The sequence below is a fragment of the Callorhinus ursinus genome, unplaced genomic scaffold (assembly GCF_003265705.2).
Source record: "Callorhinus ursinus isolate GAN/ISIS: 27379988/994484 unplaced genomic scaffold, GSC_fseal_2.0 scaffold57, whole genome shotgun sequence".
NCBI classification, from domain to species: domain Eukaryota; kingdom Metazoa; phylum Chordata; class Mammalia; order Carnivora; family Otariidae; genus Callorhinus; species Callorhinus ursinus.
In genome coordinates this window covers 6586770-6595284 of record NW_027397119.1, presented here as the reverse complement: position 1 = coordinate 6595284, position 8515 = coordinate 6586770, and positions in this window count along the sequence as shown.

The following is an 8515-nucleotide window of genomic DNA, read 5'->3' as shown; positions in this document are numbered from 1 at the left end:
CAAATTAAAAAAAAAAAAAAAAAGAATGGAGGCTCCCCCTGCTTACTCCGCCCACCTACCAGTCTCTTGAATCTCCGAATTTTGTCTCCCTTCTTACTCTGCCTTCCAACATCAGCCCGATTAAGGAGGCTTAGTGGGCAATCTAGGTTAAGGGGCTAAGAGATTTCAAAATATTCAGAATAAAGGGGAACCATTCCTTGGGTCTTAAAACAATAAAAGTGTAGCATATGCAAAATTATGATTCTGAGGCCACAGGCCTGCCTCTGGGCTAAACTGCATCCCACCCCCCGCATTTTCTGCAGAAAGTCTGGTCTGGTGGTGCTGGGGGGCTGGGTTGGGAGATGGGATGGGGGGAGCAGAGTGGCTGCCCAGGGACACAGGGGACAGAGCTCTTCGCTCTCCTTCTCTGTGGCTTCAGGCCCCTGCCCTTCCACCCACCCACCTGACCTCCTGTTGTTTGTGTTGGCCAAGGTGACTGTGCTCAGCTGGTTTGGGTTTCTTCTCTCTGGTAGAAGATAGTAAAGGCATTTCTCAAAACGTCTCTCTTTCCCAACCCTCGCTCAAGCTAACCTCACCCATCTCTGACCATTTCCATTTGTCTAACAACCATCTGGGCACGAACTTCTGGGTGATATATCGCTCTGTGGCATTTCCATTCGTTTGCATTTAATCCCTGCCTCAGTCTGAACTGATACACATCCTGTGTAACTATCCCACATCACCTCCCTTGGACTGGCAACGCCCTGAGGACAAAAACCCCGTTTCCTCATCTCTGCCTCCCGCCCCCCCCCCCCCCCCACCCCGCGTCCTGCCATGCTTCTCCCAAGGACCCATCTCAGGGCATCAAAGGGCAGACAGAAAGCTGAAACTCAAGCCAGAGAAAAGGCCTTACAAGTTGTCATGTGCAGCTGGCCCTGGGCTAGACTCCAGATACAGACCCTGGACTCCAAGGCCAGCATTGATCCACTCCAATCCCTCATGTTCCGATAACACTATAATTTTAACAAGTGTGTGTACGTCCTGTTCCGCCCTTGTGAGTGTCTTCGAATCTCATCCCACGATGCCCTCAGTGATCCATTTTTTGTTTTCCCCACCGGGGAGGTGACATGGGAAAAGTCTCTTGGTCAAGCAGTGATGATGACAGGGAGGTTATTTTCCTTTTGGGAAAACAAGAGAAGCCACTGGGACCTAAGCCTCCACCCTGACAGGCCCAGGGAAGAAAGGAAGTGGGTCACAATGAACACAAGGAGTTCCTGTGTTTTGCACCGGGGCTGGGAAATCAGCAGCTGAGGGTGAAGCAATCCATCTGGCTGCTCCTTCCCTACTGGATTGAGATGTCCTCCAACTGGAAAGACACAAAGGGCACAGGAGGGGTTGGTCACGGGAGTGCCTAGACCAGACAACCTGGTCCCGCAGCCCTCTTGCTGTCAGATTCAGACCCAGGTACCGTATTAGATCCAGATGCTATCCAGAGGTCATCTCTAGGGCTTTATATTCAATTGGAAATATGATACATAAACAAAAATCCATGGAAGACCTATGGACACAAAACGCCATCTGTGTGAGTGAGGGAGGGGGCAGCAGCTCCTTCCTTTGAGCGTTCAGAAGGTTTTCTATAAAATCACTTCAGGACAAATGGCAAGGATTTCACAAAGGAGAGACAACCTGAGCTTGAACTTAAAAAATGTGTAAGATTGAGATCCCAGACTCCTTATCTTTTTTGACTATCTGCAACGTGAACTGTGGCCTGGTGTAAAAGTTCCTGGAATCCAGCAGACTGGAGCACTAAGGGAGGGCAGGAAGAATTAGAAGAAGCCATGGGTCCAGTTGTGTCTTCATGTCTCTTGTTATTTCTCTCTGTTTATTCAGCCCGTCCTGGATTGGAGCTCAGCTCAGCCGCTCACTGGCAGTGCTCCTGTAGATCACCTGCTTCACCTTCCAGAGCCTCAGTCTCCTCTTCTCTAGTCGAATGGTAATAATATCAATGCCTAGTGTTCTGAGGATTTAACGAGATTATGCACACTGGTGAATGTTCACCAGTGCTATTTATTAGTGTGCTATTCTGTTGGCCCACCACAAACATAAAGACAGAAAAGGATTAAAGAGGTAACACCCCTTCATTCATTTATAGTATTGTTGCGGGCCCATGACGTGCCAGGCCCCGTGCAAGCACTGGAGATAAAAAATGTAGCATCCAAACAGCCAGGAGCCAACAGCCTGACAGGGAGACATAAATGAAATAATCATCCAGATGAGTGGATCATTTCGACTGAAATTGAGAAACCTGAACCACAAATACTGCCTACTTTCCTGGGAAGAGTGGCCAGCAAGAAACCCAAGACAGCAGGTGGCTTTGCACCAACTGGCTGGGGCTGGGGGGGAGGGGGCTTGGTGAAGATGGGGTGTGCCGTTATTTCAGGTCTGAGATAAGGACATGGAGGCTCTACCTGGCCACTCTTGGCTTTCGCCTCGAGAAGCAATGCCATCCACTTTGTGGCAGGTGGACAGCGGAGGGTGACCCAGCACCACCCGGGCTTGTCCCACAGGGATTAGGGTCCTTTGGCCTGAGGTTCCTGGGGTGACCCACACTCTAGGCCTTGACCGCTCCTCTGGGGAAAGGGGAATTAGGGTGGGGAGCTTCTGGACATTTCACTTGGGAAATGACCTCCCTTGGTCTGACCCAACAGAAGCCCCTGCCCTGCTCTGCTGAGGAAGCCTTCTTGGGCCCGTCCCTGCTTACAGGCTCCAAGGAAGGCAGGTGTTTGGGGACAGCTGTTGCTTGTGGTCGGTTCTCCCCAGATACAGGCGCCTGGCCTCCCCCACACGGGCTGCCCTTGGCTCCCACGAGGCCCGAACAGACTCCTCCCCCGCCCTCAGCCACCCTGCCCCAAACAGAGAGCTCGCAGGAAACACCTGGACGAGAGGGCCCCCTCAGCTGGCAGGGGGGCCGCCTCCGAAAGAAGAAAGAGTTTGCAGGAGGAATTGGGCCAGCGAGAAGCTGGGGGTGGGGGGTGCTCGGGTGCTTAGTTGCACTTCTCCTGGCCCCCGCCTGCTGCTGAGAATGAGCCCTGAGCTGCTCAAATACACCCTCTCAGCCTCCCCCTCCCTGTAAAGGGCTCATCCCCTCCAGCGCCAGCATTCCTTAGAACCGGACAAGAACACCCATAATGAAAAGGCAGCTCAGAGGGTTTTGCCTCTGCTCTTCTCCTCCCTCCCGTGGCCTCCTCCCTCTCAAACAGAGCCTGATCCTCTTCGGACCACGGAAATTTTTTAAAACCGTGGTCCAAGCATGACGATAGAATCCCTTAACCAGGGTAGCAGCCCATGTCATGCGAAAGTCTATTCCAAAGAAAAGTCTCCATTTATTTCCTAAATTTATCTAGGTCTGCATCCATCTCTGCCTACTCATTGCTCATGATTTCAAGTGGTTGTGGTTCTGGGTGGGACGGACTGGACTGAGGAGAGTCAGGAAGCCCTAGCATCAGCATCCACCCAAGAGCACGTTTGCTGGCGTGGAGACCATGTGCTGGGAACCGTGTGTGTTCGCAGGGGCGCTGGCCACAGGGCTCCCTCACCCCCTCTTGGGAAATTCCCAGAGCAGGCACCTTCCTTTCTGCGTCTGGAGTGGGAAGAGTGGAAGAGGGCCGTGAGGGGAAGGCACAAGCCCCACAGCCGCCAGAGGGGAGGACACAGTTTACTCAACCACAGCTTTTCATTCAACAGCCGTGGGCCGCACACGGGGGTGTGAGGAGACATTGAAGGCGACTGTCCTTCCCAGGGGGGTGCGTGTGGTAACAGTCAGAGAGGGACGTGAGCTCAAAGCCTCCAAACATCAACCCAAAGGGATACATGGAGATGTGCTGACTGTCTTTGTTATACAAATGTAAACAGTAATAAACGATGTGTACACATCAAGAGGCCCTGGAATAAGGAATCTATTATGAAAGTGTAAGCAGTTTTAAACCATAGGTATCAATGTTGAAAAGCCTCGAGGTGAGAATGTTTTTCAAGAGCACAAGGGGTCTCCCAGAATTATTCAGGGAAGGCATCCTGGAGAGGCGGCAGGTGAAGGGAAAAAAAGCATGGACCCCGGAGACAGACACATCCAGATTTTGAATCTGTTTCCACCACCGCCCCCTCTCCTTACTGGTGCTTTGCTTCCTTCATCTGTGAACCTGAGGTGACAGTATCTCCCAGGGTGTTTGTGGAGATTACGGGAGAGAGGCTTTGGGGAAGGCACCCCGCAGAGCGCCTGGTAACAACAGTGGGTGTTCAGCACCCAGTAGCGGCTCCTATCCTAGAGGAAAGTATGTCTGAGTACTTAGACAAGTGGGTTGTGGCCACGGTGACTGGCAGGGTAGAAAGACTTGGAGATGTGGTCATGGCTGCAAGGAAAGTGAGCAGGAGAGAATTGAGAAGGTGGGGGGTCCTGGCGTGGTGAGGCCATTTCATAGGGTGTCTGGGGTTGGAAAGATCGGGAGAGCCTTGTATCCCCATCTTGGACACTCAGAACGGCAAAGGAAAGCAGCAGAAAGGGAATGGCACGAGGGAAATGAAGTTTGCGGTGGCCCCAGGCTGCTGGCCAGGCCCCATAGGGAGGCGGGTGGAAGGCTGTTGTGTTATTTCAAGTGTGATACAGAAGGACCAGGGCTTATACGGCACAGAAAAATCAAGATTTCCTGTTTTGTCTGGAAATGGAAATGGGATGGTGAGAGGTGATTTAGCACGAGTGACTCATTTTACAGATGAGAAAACAGAGGCTCAGGAGGAAGAGACCAGTCTAAGATGTCAAAGACTAATCTAGTACTAGTTTTTGTCAGACCTGAAGCTAGGGCCCTTACTTCCCAACTCTTAAGCTTGGAGGTGTTTCTACCACCTGGCAGCTGGTCTCCAAAGTAGACACTGGGAAGGATTTCTGTGGACAGGAGCAGTATTCAGTATCTCTGGAGTGTGTTCTCCCTCTCCTGCTACCGTGGTCAGAATTCCTTCCAAACATATCATAGCTCAGCCTTCTCTCCAGGTGATTACCTTCTGGGTAAACCCACTTTAGGGAGTTAATTGATAACTGAGGTTCCCCTACATTATGATTTAAAGTGTGTCCACCCCTCGCTAAGTAACATTTACATTTCAATAGCAGGTGCTTAGAGACCTAAGAGCCTGCAAGATTCAACGGATTGTTTTCTTAAGAAGGTGCAATCACAGGTTAGCTATCCTGAGGAGGGACCCCTCACTGGCAGACCCCCGAAGGGACTTGATTTTTTTCTTCCACCCCTCATCTAAATTCCTTTCATCCATTAGCCTCTACCCTTGGCGACTTTAACATTCATCTGTTCAACCAATATTCACTACACCTGCTAAGCACCAGACACTGCTCAGGTAAGGTCTCTGGCCTGCATTCTAGCTGTAAATTCAGGCTTATAAGGACCAGGACAGAGGAAAACCTGGGCAGCATGGGAAGGGACAATGTCACTGAAAAGCTGGAAGAGAAGATCTGAAGCTTGAGAGACAAGAGTTAACCAGACAAAAGTGGGTAGGTAGGTGGAGACAGAACATTCCTTTAGCCAAGGCTCAGAGGCTACAGTCCCAGGCATGAGTTAATGGGCACCAGTTGAGGGTGATCTGAGCTGCTTCTGATCTAATCCTTGGAGGGGAAGCCGAGGCCCCATGTGTGCACTCGGTCCTATCAAGAACATGCTAGAATGTTCCTTCAAGAGATCACAGCCATGGTGACAGAGTGCCATCGATGTCCTCAATGCACCGTCTCCTCCTAGTATGGGGGATGGGGTCAGAAAGCCCTACATCCCCACTCCCAGGTGGTCCAAGGCGCATCACAAGTCACAAACGGGAAGTCTACACAAATAAGTACTTAAAAGCAGTTTATCCCTAAAAAAAAAAAAAAAAAAAAAAAAAAAGTTGCCATCGTTAGAACTTAGGGAGATGTGAAATAAAAGTCTATATTTCAGGTTTCTCTTGAAAAAACACAATATCTGGTATCACTGGTCTCCCAGGAGGACAGCAGACTACAGCTAAAGAGCAGGGTCCCTTTTAGACAAAGCCAGAGCTCGCTCCCCGAGTCCCCTGCAGCCTCTGTCTGGCCATCCTCCTTCACTGCCCGCCTAGCCCTCCCTTCGCTCCTTGGCTGCCCACCGAACTTTAAATGGCCCCTCCCTGCTGGTGCTGGTAAAGAAAGCTGCCCTTGCTCCAACCTGCCCAGCTATAACCTCCTCTTATCTGATGTGCTCTGGGCAGCCCGACAGGTTTGCTGGACAAGGGTTGAGTAAAGGCCTGTCCTTGTTTATGGGAACAGGGGTGGAGAGTGGTAGAGCCACTTCAACTGGGAGCACAATGACTTGGAGCTATGGGTGCCCAGAGAAGCAGGCCCCTCTCAAAGCAGGGAAAAAGACAGGCAGCACATCTCAGTGTGCTTGTTTTGTGTAAGGTCATTATCCAGGGCCCTGATAGCCTCTTAAATCGAGTTCAAATGTTTTTCATGCCCGCTCTGCAAAGAAGTGGTGCAGAGGGAAAACCAGAACTCTCCAGAACTCACCAGGCTTGCCCTTCTCAGCTTCCCCATTTCTCTCTCTTCCTGGAAGGAGCGCGTGGGTTCATTCCACCCGTGGGCAGGATGGAGATAAGCAAAGTTGTTATTGGAAAATCCATTTCCCCACCCACTCTGTGTGTGAATGAGCACATAGCCCAGTTTGGTATTAATCCACAAGCAGCTGACGGAGCCAAGAGGTCAGAGCTCCCCTCCAGCCAGGGAGGTCAAATGTCTGGCAAGGAGGACGTGGTACATTTCAGCAAGAGTGGCAAAGATCAGACGTGAGTGCCTTCATTCATTCTGCGAAGACTTATGGAGTACTTCCTCCGGGCTACCTGACACCAGGAAGGGCTCTTGGACGGTGAAGACTTTTTGTTTGTTTGTTTTGTTTTTATTTTAAGTGGGCTCCACGCCCAGTGTGGGGACTTCAACTCACAACTCTGAGATCAAGAGTCACATGCTTTACCGATTGAGCCAGCCAGACGCCCCAGGGCTGTGAAGATTTTTTTTTTTTTAAGATTTTTATTTATTTGTCAGAGAGAGAGAGCACAAGCAGGGGGAGCAGCAGAGGGAGGGAGAAGCAGGCTCCTCACTGAGCAAGGAGCCCAATGTGGGAGTCAATCCCAGGACACTGGGATCTTGACCTGAGCCAAAGGCAGACGCTTAACCACTGAGCCACCCAGGCGTCAGGCGTCCGGGCTGTGAAGATTTTTTTTTTTTTTTTTAAGATTTTATTTACTTATTTGACAGAGAGAGCGAGAGAGCACACAAGCAGGGGGAACAGTCGAGGGAGAGGGAGAAGAAGGTTCCCTGCCAAGCAGGGAGCCCGATGTGGGGCTCGATCCCAGGACCCTGGGATCGTGACCTGAGCTGAAGACAGATGTTTAACCATCTGAGCCACCCAGGCGCCCCTGGGCTGTGAAGATTTTTAAGCAAAGGATTGAAAATCGTCTTTCAATGGGGGAGAACACAGGCTGCTCAGACGTTGTTAACTGCCGCTATCCCGGAGGCTCTAGTAGAAATACTCCTTAAATAATGGTTTCCTCCCAGTTATCAGAATGTCGGAGTGTCCTTATTCATCTCACAACCATTTCAGATTAACTTCTACTTAAAACTCCAATTCTCCTTTGTAGAGTATTTAAATATGCCAAGGGCTATTCTAAGTGGTTTAGATCTCATTTAAATCGTCCTCAATATTTTGAGATGGGTTCTATCCTTAGTCCCATTCTACAAATGGGGAAATGGGGGCGTGGTTGAAGTAACTTGCTCCAGGTGGCAGAGCCAGAAGGTAGGTGGTAGAGGCGAGATCAGACCCCCAGATGGCCTAGCCCCAGAGCCTGAGCCGCTAACCTCTGCAGCACTGCCTCACTGTGTGTGGAAATTGAAACCTTATCATAGGCCGGAGTCAGATTCAAGCAAGGGGAAGACTATTTCCCCACTTCTCAACCCAAATGACCTTCTGGTTCATCTAATTGAAAATAATGATAATAATTGTGCTAATTTGCCCTCTGTGATTGCCAGGATAATGGAGATGATTTAGAATCAAAAGCCAAAGAAAGGAACAGAGGTCATTTAATCTAACTCCCTAATTTCTGAGACAGGAAAATTGAGAGGCTTGTCCAAACTCACACAGCTAGTTAGGAAGAATCTGGACTACAACCCATATATCCTCCCTCCCAGCCCAGAACTCCTTCCACTGCATCATGCTTTGCTGGGCCTTGGTGCCAGTATGGGCCTGGAAGCCAGGAGTCCTCACTGTCCTGGCTCACGTAAGGCTGTTACAAGGCTGATGTCAGACTCACAGGGGAAGGTTTCTTCCCCCTGGGCTTGCTTGTTGAAGCATCAAGGCCTCCCCCACCCAAACGTCCTTATCAGAAGCTGGGATGGGCTCTTAATCGGCAACTCCCAGGCCTTGTCTATACTCTCCGGACAGTGCGTTATCATCCAGAAACAGCTGACCGAGCGCAGGTCTCC